This window comes from Stenella coeruleoalba, assembly GCF_951394435.1.
Source record: "Stenella coeruleoalba genome assembly, chromosome: 16".
Taxonomy (NCBI): Eukaryota; Metazoa; Chordata; class Mammalia; order Artiodactyla; family Delphinidae; genus Stenella; species Stenella coeruleoalba.
Window position 1 is genome coordinate 11,962,690 of NC_137162.1, and position 19,621 is coordinate 11,982,310.

The following is a 19,621-nucleotide window of genomic DNA, read 5'->3' on the forward strand; positions in this document are numbered from 1 at the left end:
GAAGAGAGTGCACTGTAGGCCACCTGTCACATGGCCCTAAAGCGAAGTTGCTCGAGGGTTACTACTCCCTTTTGCCCACAGGAAAGAGCCCTCCTTGTGACCACAAACGGACCACAGGCCAACCCCTCAGGTTGGCATGGCCCAGCCCAGCTTTGCCCTCCTCCATTTGTTCTCACAGAAGCCCTGGGAATAGGTGGTGGTACCATCCCTAGTTTATAGGTGAGGAAACCAAGAGAATGATTCGGTATAGGTCACCCCGCCTAGGAAGTGCTGCATTAATTTTTTTTATTTTTTTGGCCACGCTGCGCGTCATGCGGGATCTTATTTCCCTGACCAGGGATCGAACCTGTGCCCCCTGCAGTCGAAGTGCAGAGTCCTAACCACTGGACCGCCAGGGAAGTCCTTTTTGCTTTTTTTGGTGTTGCATTAATTAAGAAGGAGGTGGTTAGGCTGAGGCAGCCTACATAAGCCAACCAACATCTAAGCCTGTAAGTGCTTCGAGGTTATGAAATTAAAAGGCTAAGGACAACCAATCACAAAGAGCCAACTGGGCTTTACACTTCAGTCAACTGAATCATTTCCTTTCTTTGCTTTCGCAGTTTCTCTATATAAGTCCCCCCAGCCCCCAGTCAGTGGAATACTCCTAACTGCTTCTGGTTTGGCACTGCCCGATGGGAACTGATTTTTGCTCCAATGAACCCTTAAAATTTTTAATATCCCTCAGTTTATCTTTTAACAGAAGTGTCTAGAGCCCAGATGTTTTTCAACCCCTAACCCACACTCTTGCAATCAACCGTGGTCACAGATGGACCAGTGGCCCCAGCAAAGGGCTGAGAGTCTGGCACCAGCCTGCTCCCTCTGACCTCAGGGCCCTGTGGCCTGGGCATCTGCATCCTGGATGTTCCAGCTGGCCAGCATCAAGTCATGAACCTCTCTGCATCCTCTTTCCTTTCAAAACCCTGCTTCTGAGGGGTCTGCCCACATGGACAGAAGGCCCTGCTTCTGAGGCGTCTGCCCACGTGGACAGAAGGCTGCTACAAGCCCCCTTTCAGCCCCCGCAGACCCTGCATGGTTCAGGCCTCTGATGAGGAAGCTCCAAGTTCCTTTACTTCATTCTCCTTGCGGTTTTTTGTTTTTTATTTGTTTGTTTTTCTGTTTCGTTTTAGTCAATGAGCTTTCTCAATAACAAAACTTCCTTCCTCTCTTTCGAGCAAGAAGTCAGGCTCTGAAGGTTGCAGACATCATTTAGATTTTACAAAAAAGAAATAAATATATATTTTTTGGGGGGAGGGGGCTGCGTTGGGTCTTCGTTGTTGCGCACGGGCTCTCTCTAGTTGCGGCGAGCAGGGCTACTCTTCGTTGCGGTTCGTGGGCTTCTCATTGGGTGGCTTCTCTTGTTACGGAGCATGGGCTCTAGGCACACGGGCTCAGTAGTTGTGGCTCGCAGGCTCTAGAGTGCAGGCTCAGTAGTTGTGGCGCATGGGCTGAGTTCCTCCACAGCATGTGGGATCTTCCCGGACCAGGGCTCGAACCCGTGTCCCCTGCACTGGCAGGCAGATTCTTAACCACTGCGCCACCAGGGAAGCCCTATATATATTTTTAAGCGGAAAATCATGTTTTTCAAATGGCTTGGTTTCAACATTGCCTCCCCAAACAAAGTTTTCTACTGAGTGTCTTCTGCTCTTTCACGGTAAAGTGACGATGTAACTTATTGTCCAAACAGGGACCCTTTTAAGGGGAAAGGGGACACTATGAATCCTAACACTGGCCACATTATCACCCTTCTTTGCAGGGGTCACCACTTCTCGACGGGGCCCAGGAGAACGTGGCGAACCACTTCCAGACAGCAAACTGCATTCGGTTATTTAATGTCGGGCCCTGGAATAGTCAACCGCCATGCAGTCCACTTTTAAATAAAGAAGAAGATTCTCTTCACTCTGCTCTATGACACTGGAGCTTGAGTGTCTAACAGAAGGGAGGTGTTTCTCTGTTTGCTGCCCAAGAAGCCAAAGGATCCAGCTTTAAGGATCTTTATTTTCTAGCAGTAACTCTAATGTGCTGCGACTAAACCTTTGTAGTCCCCGAATTTTCTCAGGCGGTGAGGAGTGGGGTGTCTAGTCCCAGAACAAAGAGGGTTGGGAAGATCATTGTGTCCATCCCAGCCGCCAGGCACGGCCACACCCATCATTCCAGGTGGAATCGAATCTCTGCCCTTTATTTTAAAACTTCAGAGGAAATCGTGCCACCTCCCCAGGGTGAGCTAGTCCAAATTTTCACTGTGATCTTCAGGGCTAGGCACCTCTCCTTCCAGTTCACCCTCCAGCCAGGAAAGCAATAACATCTGATCTTCCAGCCTGTCATCTGGGCAGCTTCCATCCACTATAAGGGGCATCCTCTCCTCTGCAGGCCAGAAAGCCCTCTCTGCACCCAGAAAATACTCAGGACATGAAAAAGGAACACACACACACACACACACAGATCCCCCTTCCTCCCCAGCTCAGCCGGCTCCCCTCCTGGCCTTTTAATCCCCAGGCAGATTGCAAATGGAAAGACAGGAAATGCAAGATTCAGTGCTTGAGCCATTTCCATCTTAACTCCAGCCCTCCCCCACCCCAGCCTCCCTTCCCTTGACAGACAGACAACCCATTAAGAGCTCGCCCGTAATAGTCTTTCCTGTAAGAACTTGTAAACAGCATCCTTGGAGCTTCAGCTTGGGTATTTCCCAGCTCACTTGCTTCCATTTCCTTTGTCGTGGAATGTTCCCATGGGGAGTGGGAGAAGCTGATGGGAGGGTCTCTCCCCTTCCACCTGCCTTCCCCGGCTCCCCACCTCCTTCAGTAGCCCAGAAGTTTAAGGGTCTTCCCCTTGAACACTGCTGCTGTCACTTAGCTTTGTGTGTTACTTTTTGTTTCCTTGAAGGAAGCCCTTCCATTCAGTATACTGGAGACTCCAGATAATGCCTGCCATGGCCTTCACTCCAACACATTCCGACTGCTAAGTATTCATACAGGTTCTTGCCAGTTCCCAGCATTAAATGAACTATATCTGTGCCTGCTGAAATTATGTTTTAAGCGAACCCTGTGCCTGCAAAACTGCTTTTTTTTTAAAAAAAAAGAACTTGTTTTTATTATATAACTTAAAGTTTTCAAGGCAAATATATTATGGAAAAGGACAGGGGTCCCAAACCGGGGGTTGGTCAGGTGACGTAATTGAGTAAAGGGGACTTGGTATGAGGCAAGAGGGAATAGTGGGGTCTATGGTGAAATGTAGAGCCTGAAACCTTGCCCCAAAATAGACAACCAATATACAACTGTAAACAGATATTGCTACGTAAAAACTCTTATTTCATATTGCCAAAACTTCCAGTTTTCATTTTTTTATTTTTGAATTTTATTTTATTTATTTTTTTATACAGCAGGTCCTTATTAGTCATCAATTTTTTTTTTTTTTTTAACGGTATGTGGGCCTCACTTTTGTGGCCTCTCCCGTTGTGGGGCACAGGCTCTGGACACGCAGGCTCAGCGGCCATGGCTCATGGGCCCAGCCGCTCCGCGTCATGTGGGATCTTCCCGGACCGGGGCACGAACCCGCGTCCCCTGCATCGGCAGGTGGACTCTCAACCACTGCACCACCAGGGAAGCCCCTTAGTCATCAATTTTATACTCATCAGTGTATACATGTCAATCCCAATCGCCCAATTCATCACACCACCACCCCCACACACCCACAGCTTTCCACCCTTGGTGTCGATACGTTTGTTCTCTACTTCTGTGTCTCAATTTCTGCCCTGCAAACGGTTCATCTGTACCATTTTTCTAGGTTCCACATATATGCACTAACATACAATATTTGTTTTTCTCTTTCTGTAACTCTGTATGACAGTCTCCAGATGCATGCACGTCTCTACAAATGACCCAATTTCGTTCCTTTTTATGGCTGAGTAATATTCCATTGTATATATGTACCACATCTTCTTTATCCATTCGTCTGTCGGTGGGCATGTAGGTTGTTTCCATGACCTGGCTATTGTAAACAATGCTGCAATGAACATTGGGGTGCATGTGTCTTTTTGAATTATGGTTTTCACTGGGTATATGCCCAGTAGTGGGATTGCTGAATCATATGGTAATTCAATTTTTAGTTTTTTAAGGAACCTCCATACTGTTCTCCATAGTGGCTATATCAATTTACATTCCCACCAACAGTGCAAGAGGGTTCCCTTTTCTCCACACCCTCTCCAGCATTTGTTGTTTGTAGATTTTCTGATGATGCCCATTCTAACTGGTGTGAGGTGATACCACACTGTAGTTTTGATTTGCATTTCTCTAATAATTAGTGATGTTGGGCAGCTTTTCATGTGCTTCTTCGCCATCTGTAGGTCTTCTTTGGAGAAATATCTATTTAGGTCTTCTGCCCATTTTTGGATTGGGTTGTTTGTTTTTTTAATATTGAGCTGCATGAGCTGTTTATATATTTTGGAGATTAATCCTTTGTCCATTGATTCATTTGCAAATATTTTCTCCCATTTTAAGGGTTGTCTTTTCGTCTTGTTTATGGTTTCCTTTGCTGTGCAAAAGCTTTCAAGTTTCATTAGGTCCCATTTGTTTATTTTTGTTTTTATCTCCATTACTCTAGGAGGTGGATCAAAAAAGATCTTGCTGTGATTTATGTCAAAGAGTGTTCTTCCTATGTTTTCCTCTAAGAGTTTTATAGTGTGTGGTCTTACACTTAGGTCTCTAATCCATTTTGAGTTTATTTTTGTGTATGGTGTTAGGGATTGTTCTAATTTCATTCTTTTACATGTAGCTGTCCAGTTTTCCCAGCACCACTTATTGAAGAGACTGTCTTTTCTCCATTGTATATCCTTACTTCCTTTGTCATAGATTAGTTGACCATAGGTGCGTGGGTTTATCTCTGGGCTTTCTATCTTGTTCCATTGATCTATGTTTCTGTTTTTGTGCCAGTACCATATTGTCTTGATTACTGTAGCTTTGTAGTATAGTCTGAACTCAGGAAGTCTGATTCCTCCAGCTCCGTTCTTTTCCCTCAAGACTGCTTTGGCTATTCGGGGTCTTTTGTGGCTCCATGCAAATTTTAAGATTTTTTGTTCTAGTTCCGCAAAAAATGCTATTGGTAATTTGATAGGGATTGCATTGAATCTGTAGGTTGCTTTGGGTAGTAGAGTCATTTTCACAATATTGATTCTTCCAATCCAAGAACATGGTATATCTCTCCATCTGTTGGTATCATCTTTAAGTTCTTTCATCAGTGTCTTACAGTTTTCTGCATACAGGTCTTTTGTCTCCTTAGGTAGGTTTATTCCTAGGTATTTTATTCTTTTTGTTGCAATGGTAAATGGGAGTGTTTCCTTAATTTCTCTTTCAGATTTTTCATCATTAGTGTATAGGAATGCAAGAGATTTCTGTGCATTAATTTTGTATCCTGCAACTTTACCAAATTCTTGAGTAGCTCTAGTAGTTTTCTGCTGGCATCTTTAGGATTCTCTACGTATAGTATCATGTCATCTGCAAACAGTGACAGTTTTACTTCTTCTTTTCCAATTTGTATTCCTTTTATTTCTTTTTCTTCTCTGATTGCTGTGGCTAGGACTTCCAAAACTATGCTGAATAATAGTGGTGAGAATGGACATCCTTGTCTTGTTCCTGATCTTCAAGGAAATGCTTTCTTTTTCACCATTGAGAATGATGTCGTATATGGCCTTTATTATGTTGAGGTAGGTTCCCTCTATGCCCACTTTCTGGAGAGTTTTTATCATAAATGGGTGTTGAATTTTGTCAAAAGCTTTTTCTGCATCTATTGAGATGATCATATGGTTGTTATTCTTCAATTTGTTAATATGGTTTATCACATTGATTTATGGTATACTGAAGAATCCTTGCATCCCTGGGATAAATCCCACGTGATCATGGTGTATGAGCCTTTTAATGTGTTGTTGGATTCTGTTTGCTAGTATTTTGTTGAGGATATTTACATCTATATTCATCAGTGATATTAGTCTGTAATTTTCTTTTTTTGTAGTATCTTTGGCTGGTTTTGGTATCAGTGTGACGGTGGCCTCATAGAATGAGTTCTGGAGTGCTGCAATTTTTTGGAAGAGTGTGAGAAGGATGGGTGTTAGCTCTTCTCTAAATGTTTGATAGAACTCACTTGTGAAGGCATCTGGTCCTGGACTTCTGTTTGTTGGAAGATTTTTAATCACAGTTTCAATTTCATTACTTGTGATTGGTCTGTTCATATTTTCTATTTCTTCCTGGTTCAGTCTTGGAAGGTTATACCTTTCTAAGAATTTGTCCATTTCTTCCAGGTTGTCCATTTTATTGGCATAGAGTTGCTTGTAGTAGTCTCCTTAGGACGCTTTGTATTTCTGCGTTGTCTGTTGTAACTTCTCCTTTTTCATTTCTAATTTTATTGATTTGAGTTCTCTCCCTCTTTTTCTTGATGAGTCTGGCTAATGGTTTATCAGTCTTGTTTTATCTTCTCAAAGAACCAGCTTTTAGTTTTATTGATCCTTGCTATTGTTTTCTTTGTTTCTATTTCATTTATTTCTGCTCTGATCTTGATGATTTCTTTCCTTCTGCTAACTCTGGGTTTTGTTTATTCTTCTTTCTCTAGTTCCTTCAGGTGTATGGTTAGATTGTTTACTTGAGATTTTTCTTGTTTCTCGAGGTAGGCTTGTATAGCTATAAACTTCCCTCTTAGAACTGCTTTTTCTGCCTCCCATAGGTTTTGGATTGTCATGTTTTCATTGTCATTTGTCTCTAGGTATTTTTTGATTTCCTCTTTGATTTCTTCAGTGATCTCTTGGTTATTTAGTAACATATTGTTTAGCCTCCATGTGTTTGTGTTTTTTACATTTCTTTCCCTGTAATTCATTTCTAATCTCATAGCGTTGTGGTCAGAAAAGATGCTTGATATGATTTCATTTTTCTTAAATTTACTGTGGCTTGATTTGTGACCCAAGATGTGATCTATCCTGAAGAATGTTCTGTGCGCACTTGAGAAGAAAGTGTAATCTGCTGTTTCTGGATGGAATGTCCTATAAGTATCAATTAAATCTATCTGGTCTATTGTGTCATTTAAAGCTTCTGTTTCCTTATTTATTTTCATTTTGGATGATCTGTCCATGGGTGTAAGTGAGGTGTTAAAGTCCCCCACTATGATTGTGTTACTGTCGATTTCCTCTTTTATAGCTGTTAGCAGTTGCCTTATGTATTGAGGTGCTCCTACGTTGGGTGCATATATATTTATAATTGTTATATCTTCTTCTTGGATTGATCCCTTGATCGTTATGTAATGTCCTTCCTTGTCTCTTGCAACATTCTTTATTTTAAAGTCTATTTTATCTGACATGAGTATTGCTACTCCAGTTTTCTTTTGATTTCCATTGGCATGGAATATCTTTATCCATCCCCTCACTTTCAGTCTGTACGTGTCCTTAGGTCGGAAGTGGGTCTCTTGTAGACAGCATATAGATGGGTCTTGTTTTTGTATCCATTCCGCAAGCCTGTGTCTTTTGGTTGGAGCATTTAATCCATTTACGTTTAAGGTGATTATCGATATGTATGTTCCTATGACCATTTTATTAATTGTTTTGGGTTTCTTTTTGAAGGTCCTTTTCTTCCCTAGTGTTTCTCACTTAGAGAAGTTCCTTTAGCATTTGTTGTAGAGCTGGTTTGGTGGTGCTGAATTCTTTTAGCTTTTGCTTGTCTGTAAAGCTTTTGATTTCTCCATCGAATCTGAATGAGATCCTTGCCGGGTAGAGTAATCTTGGTTGTAGGTTCTTCCCTTTCATCATTTTAAGTATATCATGCCACTCCCTTCTGGCTTGTAGAGTTTCTGCTGAGAAACCAGCTGTTAACCTTATGCGAGTTCCCTTGTATATTATTTGTCATTTTTCCCTTGCTGCTTTCAATAATTTTTCTTTGTCTTTAATTTTTGCCAGTTTGATTACTTTGTGTCTTGGCGTGTTTTTCCTTGGGTTTATCCTGTATGGGACTCTCTGCGCTTCCTGGTCTTGGGTGGCTATTTTCCTTTCCCATGTTGGGGAAGTTCTCGACTATAATCTCTTCAAATATCTTCTCAGGTCCTTTCTCTCTCTCTTCTCCTTCTGGGACCCCTATCAGGCAAATGTTGTTGCGTTTAATGTTGTCCCAGAGGTCTCTTAGGCTGTCTTCATTTCTTTACATTCTTTTTTCTTTATTCTGTTCCGCAGCAGTGAATTCCACCATTCTGTCTTCCAGGTCACTTATCCATTCGTCTGCCTCAGTTATTCTGCTATTGATTCCTTCTAGTGTAGTTTTCATTTCAGTTATTGTATTGTTCATCTCTGTTTTTTTGTTCTCTAATTCTTCTAGGTCTTTGTTAAACGTTTCTTGCATGTTCTCCATCTTTGCCTCCATTCTTTTTCCGAGGTCCTGGATCATCTTCACTATCATTATTCTGAATTCGTTTTCTGGAAGGTTGCCTATCTCCACTTCATTTAGCTGTTTTTCTGGGGTTTTATCTTGTTCCTTCATCTGATACATAGCCCTGTGCCTTTTCATCCTGTCTATCTTTCTGTGAATGTGGTTTTTGTTCCACAAGCTGCAGGATTGTAGTTCTTCTTGCTTCTCGACACAGAACTTTTAAATTCTGCCAGTAGTAGCGGCTCTCAACAGATGTTGCTACATAAAAACTCTTATTTCATATTGCCAGAACTTCCAGTTTTCTAATTGAAGTCTTAAGTCAGGAATGTTTTGTGAAATATTCTGATTTTTAAAATAGTGTGTGGGCTGAACAGTTTGCAACCCCTGGACTAAATGATAAATAGCCCTTGCTACAACCTGGGCCCCAGCACTATTGGGCACCGTGACCATCTGCACAAAGGAACACAATACCGGCAGCCTTTTCTCAATAAAAATATACAAGATACACTGAGAATAAAGCTCTTAACTAGTTTGCAGGCCCCTGTGATGGAGCAGAAACCAGTAACTCAAATAAATAGTCCTACAAAACAAAGGCCTATACCTTCCTTCCCAAACTCAAAGCAGGGGAGTGGGCCCTAGACCCAACAGAGCAGAAAAGTGCATGTAAGAATCATCTTCGCTTGCTTGGTTTAAACAACTGAGAAGACACAGGATGCTGGGAAGTTATTTATCCTCTTTAAGCCTCAATTTCCTCCTCTGTGAAATGGAGGTAACAATAGCACAATCCTAATAGGATCCCTGTTAGGACAGAAACTGCTCATCAGCCTTTGGCCAGCAGCCAGCCTCAGGAGCTTCCTGGTGCTCCTGGGTTCATAATTCATCCCCAAAGTATTTATTGAGCACCTTCTATATACCGGTACACAACAAAGAGCAATAAATAGGCACAGGCCCTGGCCTCCCCAAATCCACTTTTAATTCTAACAGTAAATCCTAAATATAACACATTTTCAAAAAGAAAAAAAAAAGTGTCAGAAATTACTCAAGTATATGTCCTTTTACCTTCATATTAAAATGATTCATACATTTTGTTATTGAACCAATTCACGAGTTTGGGGGAGTTTAAGCAGCCTGAGTGTGTCTTCTAATGGGCCCTCAATGAAAAAAAAAATTGTCACATACTCCCACTCCACAGCATTTGTAACACGTCTAGCTGGCCCACAAACAGTAGTACATCGGGTTTTTTCTTCACCGAGGAACTAATTTACATAGACTTAATGGTGTGATTTTGTTTTTAAATCTTACCCTTTTGCTTTAACATTTTCCAACTAGTTACACATTAGTGAATCCCAGGATATGGTTTTCCAATGATAAGAGACAAATCAGGTCACGATTATTCTCTGTCCACAATGTTCATTCTCCTGATTTATTTCTTTAAATAAATGAAGAATATCACAATCAATGAAAGCCAGATTTAGGAAATAGTTATCACCCATCCTGGGCTTCCAAATTAAATTTAAGGCATACTAGCATTTCAAGTCCATCTGAAAAAAATCAACCTCAAAATATATTTCTGCTTCCTACTGACTGTGGGACTTGGCTAGGATTCCTAAATGGTCTGTGCCTCAGTTTCCTCGTTTATAAAATGGGATTAACCAGCGGTACCTACCTCATAGATTTGTGATAGGGACTCAAGGAAATAAGACATGCAAAGTAAGTATTAACTACTTTTATTAATATTTTTTTCAACACCAAGGTGGGATAGTGGAACATGGTGATTGAAAGGGAACAGACCCTGGGACCTGGGTTCAAATCCCAACTTTTCCATTAATAGCTGTGACCTTGGACAAGTTGAGGAATCTCTGTGAGCCTCACCTGTGGAACTGGGATTAAAAAGAGTATCTACCTCGGGCTTCCCTGGTGGCGCAGTGGTTGAGAGTCTGCCTGCCGATGCAGGGGACACGGGTTCGTGCCCCGGTCCGGGAAGATCCCACATGCAGCAGAGCGGCTAGGCCCGTGAGCCATGGCCGCTGAGCCTGCGCGTCTGGAGCCAGTGCTCCGCAACGGGAGAGGCCACAACAGTGAGAGGCCCGCGTACCGCAAAAAAAAAAAAAAAAAAAAAAAAAGAGTATCTACCTCAAAAGGCAGTTGCCAGGGAGGGCCCTGGCAGGCATAAGCACTGTATTAAGTTTATAGCTATTTTAATAATGATAAAACAAAGGCTTATCAGAGATGTTACCCTCTCCAGGGAAGAGCTGGCTATATAATGAGTTTATGGACATGTCCAGGCTCCCACAAGGAAACAGATTTGGGATCAAACCAATGTCTGTGTAGACAAATCCACTTCCGGACTCACACACAGCTATTGTTCCTAACACCTTGGGTTCACATTTCCATGGTGACCAGCATGTTTGTTTACTTATTTCCTGATTTTTTTTTTTCTACAACTGGAGTCCCATTAGGGCAGTCAGGTGGGAGACTGTATTGTTTGTGGCAAACATCAAACGCACCTGCCCCTATGCTCAGGCAAAGCCCGGGACAAATGTTCACCCAGCCTTCCTTGACGCAGAGGGTCCTCCTGATACATGCCCCATCCCTCTGGCCACGCCTTCTAGGGTTAGGTATCCCCTAAAGACATGGCTTCTAACCCGGAGTGAGTCAGGACCCTTTGACTGTTAGTGTCAAGTCATGGGTCACCCAAACAGGAAGCCTAGGGTATACATCTGGCTCCCAGGATGGCTGGAGACCAACATCAAATAAATGTGATGAGGAATCCAACTCTCTGTCTCTCTCTCCCTCTCAGGTTGGCTTTATTCTCAAGCAGCCTGTGGCAACAGCCACCAGCAGCTTCAGGCTTCCCTTCCACCAGCTCGGCAACCCCAGCGACAGAAGGGCAGCCCTTTCTGGACCATGAATCACAGCCTTATCTCTGGTCCCTGAGGTAGAGAGAGAAGCAGTGCTCTGATTGGCCAGGGTTGGGTCACATGCTCACAAACAGAGCCAATGAGAAGTCACTACCACCCAACCTCATGGATTGAATATGAGGGAGGAGCGGTCCCCGAGAAAAATGGAGGCGCAGTTACCAGAAGAGGGAATGGGTGCTGGGCAGAGAAAAACAACAGAGCCACCTGCTCCCATGTCTCTTCAAAGCTGCTGCTTGCCGGCACCTCGCCAAACCTCACCTCTGGCCTGGAGGCTCCTACAAACTTCAAGGCTCCGTCCCGGCCATTCCTCCACTCAGTGAGGCCCGAACCATACCTGCATCTTTTCCCAGAACCAGCAACATCTTCCCAGCTGCTCTGCAATGTCGCCTGCGTTCAGACTTAATAGTTTTGTCCTTCCACACACCTCCATATCCCACCAGGTGCCGAGTTCTGTAGATTCAGCCCCCAAGGCCGTGCGTATCCACCCCATTCCCTCTTTTGGGGAGGAGCCTGGTCAGCCCCTACATACTTCTCAGAACTACTGGGCGTTTGGCCTCACAGCCTCTGCTGTCAGATCCAGGGCCTTCCAGCTCAGCCAGCATTAGCCTATTGGCCTATGCTAATGTTCAAAAACTCCGTAACTGTTCAAAAACTCAGTAACTCCAAATGGAACTCTCAGCCTGGCATTCAGAGACCTCCTCGTTCCCCACGTGACTGTCCACTCTTCCAGGCTTCCTGCCCTGCTACCCTGCAGCTAGTCCAGGCACCAGGCAAACAACCACCCGGTGCTATTGCCCCCGGTCACCACCATTTAGCTCTACCCTCCCCACTGCCAGGAACCTCCGTCTCCACCCTGTAACCTCATGAGGTGGAATTCTTCCCACAACACTGCCTTTAGGGTCAGATCCAAGCTACAATGCTTACCGGCTGCAAGACTTCAGACAGTAGCCTTTCTGTCAGATTTGTCATATGCAAATGACAATGACACCTAACGCACTGGATTGAAAACTACATCTCTGTAAAGCCCCCTTCACAAAGCCTGGCACCCGGCAGGGGCTCTGTGAATGGTAGCTTCACACCATCAGCCACCAGCCTCCATGGTCCAGCCAAACACCAACTCTCTGTGAAGTGTTTACTGAACGCCCCCATCGAGACCACCTTTGTAGTTATGGTCTACCTTGTAATGTAGTTGGCCACGTATCTGTCCTTCCCCAACTACACTGGAACATCCTGAAGACCAAAGCAGTCTCTTCCATCTTGACATTCCTAAAGCGCCTCACCTGGCCTTTCACACCTGGGAGGTGCTTGAATCATAGCAGTGAAACTGACTCCAGTTGTGTGCATACCAAAGTATGCCCGCTCATTAGCTGGTCATTGGTTCACTAGATAGAGCTGACAGGATGCCAGTGCCCTGGGCACATCCCTGGTTACAGGATTCCAGACAGTCACAGTGTCTCTTCATCAGTTCCCCAACTTGTCACACAAGAATTCAGGTGCTCACCTCCCACCAACTGTCACGTGACGATAAAACAAGCAAGTTGCCTCACTGTTGAGGCAAACACAAAGGGCCTGCACACCCAGAAGAACCCAGCCTAACAAAGCAAGTACCCTGGGGGGGATTTAGATAAACCCCAACCCTGCCCAGGGTACTGGGAAGAGTCCAGTTCTCCGCTCTTGCCTCCTCCTCAGCTCCAGAACTGCCACCCAGAGGGGCCGCTTGCCCCCATGCTCCAAACCCAGCAGTGAGAATGTAAGCTGTTCCTAAAAATCAAATTCATATTTGCAAGACAAAGATGCTTCCCCACCCAAAAAAGTGTTCTAGGTGCACTAAGGCATTTATTCACAGATTCAATCAAGCTAGTCAGTCAACTGATGGGTCCAAGGGAAAATTTCTAGAATCATTTGAGCAAGATGGCTGGAATAATCTTATGACTTACCATGGTGAAATGCTAAGAAGGACAACCCCTGGTGAGACCCAGAGGGCCTGGCATGTTTTGTTTTGTTTTTTTATGGATTTTATTTCTTTATGTTCCCATCAAAGAATAGAAATTGTGCCCTACAAGGCACAAATTGCCATTCCCCCCTCTCCAGATGGAAATGTCTTTGTTTTTCTAAGTATAATGAACACTCACTGTACAAAATCCAGGTTTTCCTAACTTCCACCCACTATGTTATGATCATCTCTCCATGTCAATAAGAATTGATCTCCATAATTCTTCATGGCTACGTATGTGTCCATTTTTTGAATACGCCAAAATTCATTTTATCAAGCCTCTACTGAAGGTCACTGAAATTGTTTCCAATTTCTCTCTATTATAAACACCCTCTACTCAACAACCTCCTTCATAGCACTTGTGCGTTGATTTTTCCTTTTTCCTAAAAAAATATTTTAGAAATAGAATTTCAAGACCAAGGGTTACACAATTTCAAGCCTTTTGAGACATATATATATATATAGCCAAGCTGTCCTTAAGAAAGACTTATTAATTTACACTCCGATCAGCAGTGGAAGTATAATGTTTGAAAGAACTTATTTACCCACATTTCCTTAAAGAGGCATTATCAATGTTTAAAATTTTTGCCAATGTAAGATTATGCATATGTTTAAGATTTTGCTTACTAGTGAGATTGAGGATATTTTCTTGTATAGCAAATCCCTCCATACTGCCTGTCTGACCATGACCCTCTTTTTATTTCCCCCCTAGAAATGACCTCCCCACTTAAAACCCCCATCCTCTCTGGCTGCAACCAGAGCCACCATGGTCTTACAACTTCACCCCAATGGCCTGCAACCTAAGAGTCTAAGAATTGATGCCTGCGATCTATGTTAATTGTTCCAGAGCGATGAAGGCAGGCCAACGGGAGTCATTCCTTAGGATTTTTCGAATCAGAATTGGGGAGGGAAATAACCAGTCTCGCTGGAATCTAACATGCCTTCCCCAATGACTAGTGAGCTAGTTACCTCAACATCGTTTCCTGAGTAAGCTGTTCTTTACCTATTGATTCGAATGCTTCCTTTATTATATACTAAATTTTTGCATAAACTTGAGTCTGTATCTGAACTTTGTATTTTATTTATATCCTTTCTTTGGTCTCTGTAATCATTAGGGCATTATGTAATGATAAAGATACAGAAAGGCTAAGTTACTAGCTTTGTGACCTAGTCAGACAAATTAACAACAAAGCAAGGACAGAACCCAAATTACCAGTCTCCACCTTGTACCAATTCCAGCTGTAGAAACCTTACACAGAAGAGGACCACCAACCCTCTCAGCATCACCCTAGTCTATGAAATCTGTGCCACCAGTCGAGATAAGGCAGACGTCTAGACTGCACGTTGCAGGGGAATGAAGAAGTGAGTCAGGATTTGCCAGGAACCCACAAGAGTGCTTGGCAGGGCCCATTCCCGTCTGAGTCTCTGACCTCTTTCCCTGCGGGTGACAACAATGTCCCCAACCACAGCCCTGGAAAGTAGGTAATGCCTATCAATCTCTGATTCCTTGCGGGATGTCACCAAGTCCACATGAAAATGTTTCCATCACTCATGTCTAGATGGAAAATTCTTATTTTCTCAACACTATTTACTTATTGTATTTTTTGGCCAGACAGAGCACTGTGTCTTTTTAAACTTTCCAGGAAGACGGTTTATTAAGATAATACAGTGCAGAATAATCAAACGGTTTATTTTTTATTTAATTTGCCTTTCTATAATCCACTAAAGAAAATACTAGAATCATGCATTTGCCTTTCTTAGATTGCAGGCTTCAGTTAAACTAGCAGTGATGGGTTTTTTGCTTTTTCTGTTTGTTTCTATTATACACACAACCCCTCCCAGCTCCAATTCTTTCCTTGGGGTACTTTTCATTTTAATATGTAATGCCTGCTCTCGAAATTAACATCGAATCTTATCATGAAGTACCCACAGATGAATTCCTATCAGTGAAATATACACCAGCAAATTCTCAAGATCCAAAGGGTGAGAAGAGCTCTGGAAACCACCTGGGCCGAGGTATACACTTACGTAAACAGCCGAGGAAAGGCTCAGAGAGGTCAAGCAATGTGTCTAAGCTCACACAGCCAGGGTGTCAGCGGCACAATCTCCCTTCCCTTCAGCCTTCTCACTAGAGGCATTAATAGCGCTTTCAACGGAAACTGCACATCTTGGCTTGGTGCACTTAACAGCAAGAGAAGATACCATATTACCTTGAAAAGCAAAAAAGTGGGTGTCTCGACCCCGCCTCTAGGAATTTATTAAACAGCTTTTCCTTGAGCTATGCCAGGTGTAAGCAACACCCCATCTGCCAGCAGATTCTGACCCTTGGTGGAATGTGTCTGTTATTCGAACGTGATGTACAACGAAAGCACAGACCTGGGAATCTAGAGGCTGGGGTTCTGGCACCAGTTCTACAGTGGGCATTACAGCTGCCTTCTAACATCAGAAGGGCCTCCTCAGCAAAGGGTGCTGCATTGATTCTGGATGCCTCTAAAGAGCAGAACCAGGACCTGGTGGGTGAGCACGGCACCAGGCACACCTGGGCTTGACTGCAAACCTGGGTTTGCCATTAGCATTTGGTGAGGCCCAGGGAGATACAGGAAAGAAAAAACCTAGTCCCCGCCCTCAGGGGAGTTTACTGTTTAGTGGGTAAAGCAAAAAGCCTATCATTCATATATATGTGAGTTCCTCTACACTAGAAAGATTTGAGCAGGGGGCAGAAACCTACTGCTAGGGAAGCTGCAGAGGGTACTGCTTGGGGAGCCAGGTTGGAGTTGAATCTCCAAGATCACCTCAGAAGAGAGTGAGAAACCTTTTAGAGCAGTGGTTCCCCAACCTGGCTGATCCTGGGGAGTTTTTAAAATACAGATGCTCAGGTGCTCCCCAGGAGCTTCTGATTTAGAACATCAGGGGCAGGGCTTTGAGTTACAGGTTGCACTGTGCCCTGCCCCACCAAAAAAAAGATGTTGAAGCCATAACCCTCAGAATGTGACCTATTTGGAAACAGGGTCTTTATAGAGGTAATTAAGTTAAAATGAGGTCGCTAGGGTGGGCCTCAATCTAATATGACTGGTGTCCTTATAAAAGGGGGAAGTTTGGACCCCGAGACAGACAGGTACAGAGGGAAAAGCACATGAAGAGACATAATAAAGAGAAGACAACCATCTATAAGCCAAGGCACGCCTGAGGCTACCAGAAGCTCGGAGAGAGGTCTGGAAAAGATCCTTCCCCAGCACCTTCAGAGGGAGCGTGGCCTGCCCACAACTTGATTTTGGCCTCCAGAACTGTGAGACGATAAATTTTTGTGGTTCTAAGCCGCCCATTTTGTGGTACTTTGTAGCCCTAAGTGGCCCTAGGGAACTAATGCAGCCTGGGAATCAGTATTCGAGCAGAACTGCCTCAGAGAGGGCCCGGTCCTACTTTAGAGGCTGCTTCTGCTCTGGCCCTGCACTCCACGCACACGTGGGCTTCCTTCGGTCCCGAGACCCCTCTTCTGGGGAAGGAAGGCGCAGGCTCTGGTTGGTGGAGCTCCTTCCTGCACTCGGAGATGACAGTGAGCCCACAGCCATGTGCAGACTCATCATCTAATTAAGGGGCCGCCTTTCTCCGTTCCCTGCGCTTCCAGGCACAGTGAGTCTCCACCGGGCGAGCCAAAAACCCACAAACGCTTCCAGGAAGAAAATGCCGCTCTCTTCTCCAACTGTTACAAAAATATTCAAGACCCAGGACCTTGGACTATGCCCTGGAGCCAAGCTTATCTCAGAGGGATATAGAGTGGGGAGGCAGGGCCAGGGGTTTTTTTGTTTTATACTGTTTTTACCTGAGCTCTGGATTCTCAAGGTGGGACTCACAGAACCCTCCCCCAGGTAAATCACACGCAAACCTGCAGTCAAAGCAGTTACCCGTGGAAACACCCCCAGAATTCCGCAGAGGAGAAAGCCATACCAGCTAAGAGACAGGAGGCAAAGGACACTGTGTGCAACCACCAGCAGCACATGTGGCACCTTTGAAAGAATTAGGAAAGGGTGCCCCTTCCCCAAGATACATTTATAACTCTACTCCCTCTGAACAATGAACTCCGAACTCCAGGTTCAGATGACTCCCTAGAGTTAAGCAACATACAAACAAATGTGGAAGTCCTTAGAGATGGGAAAAGATGCGGTGAGTTAGCACCAGAGGAGGAAGGGGGAGAAGTGGGTCCTTGCTGTGTGACCTTGGAAAATCACATCACCTCTCTGAGCTTGATATTTTTCTTTCTCAAATTGAAATAACAATAATAATAGCTTCCAAGTCTGGCTTGTGGTGATGATCAAAAGAGAGGAATATGTGGGACTTCCCTGGTGGTCCAGTGTTGAGGGCTCTGCACTTCCACTACAGGGGGCATGTGTGTTCGATCCCTGGTCGGGAACTAAGATCCCGCAAGCCACACAGTGCAGCCAAAAAACAAAACAAAACAAAACAGAGAGAGAGAGAGAAATATGGGCTATTATCTGAGCCTGTGTTCCCTGCCAGATTCACACATGCAAAACTCAGGGGCAATTATAAAGTCATCACCAAGGAAAGTCTTTGACTGAACTTGATTTCCCCAATCCAAGCTTTGAATAGCATAGAAAAGATGACTGAACACTCAGAGGTGCAGGTGTTAAACACCAAAGGTTTCAAAAATATCGTATCACGTGTCCTCACGTGTATCATGCTTCTTTCTCATAAGAAAATGTACTTTGTACATCCCTAGGATCACTTAACTCCATTTCAGAAATCATCACTCTTCTTCCCAAGGTGGGGAGTGAGGGATAGTATCTATTAGGCAGCTACCACCATGGGGAGTCGGGGGGACTAAGTCTTTAAATAAGTGTATAAAGATGTTATAGAATGGGTAGACGATTCCCACACTGTTTACAATATACTTAAAAATTGGAAAACCTAAATGGCCCACTATAGGGGCTTGGTTAAATACATTAATAATGTATGGTTAAATACGTTAATAATGCAATAATGTAGCTACTCCAAAACAATCAAAGACACAGACCCGTTTACAGCCCGATAGCCCTTCAGGGTCTGCTAGAAAACACCCAGCATTCCACTGCAACAACACTCCATTTACAAAGTCTTTCGCAATTTTTCCTAACACACCTTCGTTTCATGGGAAACTATAAACAGAGATATGGGAAGGCACTACAATTTATTGTTGACTGAAAACAGCTGCAGAAGTACGTGGATACTAGGATCCCATTTGTGTCAAATGTATCTGTATGTTCATGAGTGCACATACATAGAGATCTGGGAAAATGTCCATCTAAATGCTGACAGTAACTCTCTCTGAGGGATGGAACGGGTAGCAGGGGCACATGGGAGGAGGGAGATTTTGACTTTCTTCTTGATGTTGTGCGCTGTTGTTTGCATTTTCTTTAGCAAGCAAGTATTGTCTGTGCAAATGTTTGAAAACCTTCAAATTTAGATAGAATGACTCCTATTGAATTGTGAGTCACAGCGGCACACTTGATTCTTTTGCAAATGTCTCATGCACGTTAGTATTGATGTTCCCACTAGCTGGTAAGATTATTGAGGGCAGCAGCCGTGATGGAGCAGAATGTCAGGGTAGAGACTGGGCTTGGCGCTGGGTCCGGGCTGTGGAACTAGCAGGATGCTCCAGGACAAGGCATTTATTGGGTTGGCCAAAAGGTTCTTTCTGGTTTTTCTGTAAGAAGTTACAGAAAAGCCCGAACGAACCTTTTGGCCAACCCAATACCTCTCGGAGCCTTCAATTCTTCATCTATAAACTGGGGAAGAACAAAACATACCTCACAGGGCTGTAAAGAGCAAATGAAACCATGGGCACCAAGGACTCTATAATTCCTAAACAATTCTGTTAAAAGGAAGAAGGCGGGAATCCCCCGGCGGTCCAGTGGTTAAGACTGAGCTTTCAATGACGAGGGCATGGGTTCAATCTCTAGTGGGGGAGCTAGTCCCATAAGCCGAGAGGCATGGCCAAATAAATAAAAATAAAAATATCTTTATTAAAAAAAACAAAGAAGAAGGGAAGCTCCATTGCTTCCTGTCCTCCATTCAGAGCCTAGCATGGTGCCTAGCACATAAGAAGACCTAACTAAATACTGGATTTACGACCCTAGGGAAGATGCAGAAGCCAATCTAGGGCTATCGCCCTCGGAATTCTGCTTGCAGGGATCCCCAAAGCTCTATATTTTAGGAAGACATTTAGAATGCAGAGGCCCACCGTGGAAGAATGAAATTATAAGCAGACATAGGTCCACTTCTCTGCT

The 19,621-nt window shown here is 43.9% G+C and overlaps 1 protein-coding gene across 1 annotated transcript in view; it reads right to left on the reverse strand.

The window, feature by feature from the left end:
- Window positions 1-19,621, reverse strand: part of GRK5 (G protein-coupled receptor kinase 5) — a 225,498-nt gene that overhangs the window by 194,897 nt on the left and 10,980 nt on the right. The gene's annotated exons all lie outside the window — the stretch shown is intronic.